At 41.4% G+C, this 2,915-nt stretch overlaps 1 protein-coding gene across 1 annotated transcript in view; it reads left to right on the forward strand.

Annotated features, from left to right (window-relative positions):
- Nucleotides 1-2,915, forward strand: part of ALOX5 (arachidonate 5-lipoxygenase) — a 43,963-nt gene that overhangs the window by 2,945 nt on the left and 38,103 nt on the right. Inside the window, exon 2 of the mRNA XM_008581526.1 lies at nt 1,222-1,303. The gene's annotated coding sequence lies outside the window, so the exon portion shown is untranslated. The remainder of the gene's footprint in view (nt 1-1,221; nt 1,304-2,915) is intronic.

The raw sequence follows: 2,915 nt of genomic DNA on the forward strand, positions 1-2,915 counted from the left end.
TTGTATTGTATTTTACAAAAATGTCAATCTGTCATGGAAAGGAAGTTTTTAAAAACCTTGCACTTCACCACAGAGAGCTGGAGAAACACTGCTCTAGGCCCCCTTTTCAGGAGATCTGGGCTCTTCCTACCTGGGCTCCATTGACTGCGTTCACTGGCTTTACCTTAAATAATAGTATAAAGAATGGTCATGGTTTGACCTTGTCTGCTGTAAAGGCCCTGAGAAGCAACCCTGCCCATAGGCACCTGCCCCAGGTCCCAAAATGAGAGAAGACAGTAGGACATGCTGAAGACTAGGTGCCTTTGAAGCCCAGGCTTAGAGGGAGGAAGGAAGCCTCTGGCCGTGGGATTTTGCACAGTGATAATAAGCATTGTTCCCATTTACTGAGCATTTACCAGGTGCTGGCATTGTGTGCAGCACTTTACTGAATTCTTTGCTAAAGCCCCACCATGACTCTGGGATATAGGCATCATTATGAAGAAGTCAAGGCAGCTTGCTCAAGGTCACACTAAGTGACAGAACCACCAGGTCCAAGCCGAGCTGTTTCTCTTCTAAAGCCCATGGTCTAGGACACTATACTCTGTGTTAGAATGGAACTTCATTCTCAGTTTCTGTTCAGCCTAAGAATTGCAGGGGAAGAGGAGTAAACGGTTCTGCCATGGTTTAAAAACCTCCACCAAGGACCATGAATGCCTCTCCTCTGGAGTGAACAAGCTGCTCTGCACCAGCGGCCTCAGGATTCCTGCAGAGGCAGTGCCCTGAGGGGCCAGGTGGAAGGAAGGCAGAGCCCCCAGGTGGAAACGCACAGGTGGGCCAGAGATGGGCATATACTGCACCTGTACAGCAAGGCAGAGGATCATTACCACCCATCCCTGCCACGCCTGGTGAGAACCAAACCTGGCTCCTGCATCTGGACGGGCTCACTGAGTAATGGGCAGGAGGATGAGGAACTGGATTTGCCTGTTGTAAAGGGAGTGGCTAAGAGCATGGGATTTGAGTCTTGTGTTGAAAATCCACTAATTAAGTATGTGTCCTTGGCAAAGTTCAAGGGCAAAGCTATTCAACCTCTCCGAGCCTCAGTTTCCTCGCCATAAAATGGGGTGCGTTCCGAGGCTTAGATGAGATGATGAGTGTGAAGCTCTCAGTCTGAGGGAAACCTGAACACAGCACATTGTTATCAGTCTTCCTTAGGCTCCTCTCATATGTACCCTTTCTTCACAGCAAAGCTGCCCCGAGATGACCAAATTCACATTCTCAAGCAGCACAGACGTAAAGAACTGGAAACGCGGCAAAAACAGTATCGGTAAGTTATGACATCAGAACAAGTTGGCCATGGGGCCGTGGTTTCTTCTGTCTTGGTGCATGGCATGAAAAATACCCTGACCACAGCTTATGGCCCATCACCACTTGTAAGTCACCAGGGCACCGGCTCCCTGTGGTGGCTCCACAATCCCCAAGCTTCTCCTTAGCTACTGCTCCAAGACAGATGGGGAATCGAGTTACGGAAAAAACTTGGGATCAGCCACATTGGCATGTAGGAGGAATGGAGCAGCCAGAGCTGGAGCCCACCTTAATGTTCTCCCACTTTCCATTGTAGGGATTACCCCTCAGTTGCTGTGTCTTCTTATAATAATTCAATAATCTAGAACAAAATTGACAAATCTTTGGCTAATAAAGAAAAAAAGAGAGAACCAAATTATTAAAATTTGAAATAAGAAAGAAAAAAGTCAATAGCAACCTCGCAGAAATTAAAATGACTAAAAAGAGAATACTATAAACTGTATGTCAACAAATTGGTTAAATTAAGTGAAAGAGACAAATGTCTAGAAAGACTACCAAACAACCAAAACTGACTCAGGAAGAAATAGATAATCTGAGCAAACCAATCACAAGCAAAGAGACTGAATTAGTAATTTAAAATTTTCCCACAGATAAGAGCCCATGCCCAGATGGCTTCACTGGTGAATTCTATCAAACATTTAAAGAATTAATACCAATATTGCATAAACTCTTCCAAAAAATAGAAGAGGAGGGAACACTTCTCAATTCATTGTATGACATGACCACCATACCAAAACTCGACAAAGATATCCCAAGAAAAGAGCACTATATCCCTTATGAATATACATGCAAACATTTTCAACAGAATACTAGCAAACCCCATCCAGTAGCATATAAAAGGATATGTATAATCCCAGGTACGCAAGTTTGGTTTAACATCCAAAAGTCAATTAATCTAATACACCATATTAATAAAGAACCAAAAAACACGTAATCATCTCAATAGACACAAGAAAGTATTTGACAAAATCCATCACCCTTTCATGATAAAAACACACAAAAAATAAGATACGAAGGGAAATTTCTCAACCTGATAAAGGACATCTATAAAAACTCATAGTTAATATCATACTTAATGGTGACAGACTGAATGTTTTCCCCCTAAGATCCAGGAACAAGATAAGGATGTTTATTTTTATCACTTCTGTTCAACGTTGTAGTAGAAGGTCTTGAAAGGTCAGTTAGGAAAGAAAAAGAAAAGAACCCACATTGGAATTCAATAAGTAAAACTATCACCATTCACAGATGATACAGTCTTATGTAGAGAAAATCCTAAGGAACTCACCAAAACAAAAACTATTAGAACTAAAAAACCAGCAAGGTTGCAGGAAACAAGATCAATATGCAAAAAATCAATTGTTCTTCTATACACCAGCAACCAAAAATCTGAAAATAAAAATAAGAAAAAAATTCCATTTACAATCGCATCAAAAGGAATAAATATTTATGAATAAAATTAACAAAAGTAGTTCAAGACTTGCCAATGAAAGTACAAAACACTGTTGAAAGTAATGAAGGAAGATCTAAATATGAGGAAGTTGCAAGACATCTTCCGTCGTGGATCGGAGGACTGA

Source organism: Galeopterus variegatus, unplaced genomic scaffold, assembly GCF_000696425.1.
Source record: "Galeopterus variegatus unplaced genomic scaffold, G_variegatus-3.0.2 Scaffold2381, whole genome shotgun sequence".
In the NCBI taxonomy this organism is placed as follows: Eukaryota; Metazoa; Chordata; class Mammalia; order Dermoptera; family Cynocephalidae; genus Galeopterus; species Galeopterus variegatus.